Source organism: Penaeus monodon, chromosome 15, assembly GCF_015228065.2.
Source record: "Penaeus monodon isolate SGIC_2016 chromosome 15, NSTDA_Pmon_1, whole genome shotgun sequence".
NCBI lineage: Eukaryota > Metazoa > Arthropoda > Malacostraca > Decapoda > Penaeidae > Penaeus > Penaeus monodon.
The window spans coordinates 36030843-36031066 of NC_051400.1; positions in this window are offsets into that span (position 1 = coordinate 36030843).

Genomic DNA, 224 nt, shown 5'->3' on the forward strand with positions numbered 1-224 from the left:
CAGTATGAAGTTAGAGCTAACATCATATTTTAACAAAACTCTATTGGAAGACTTCTGAAATTTTTGGAGTTTACAGAAAGTTCCTGAGGATACTGCCATATATATAACAAAAGTTTTTAAGTGGATCAGTCGATTTAAACAAGGTCAGGTAGTCCTCAAAGGCGAGCAGAGAGAGAGAAGACCTTGTAAAATATAATGATAAGCGTGTTCCTCTGTATGATGTA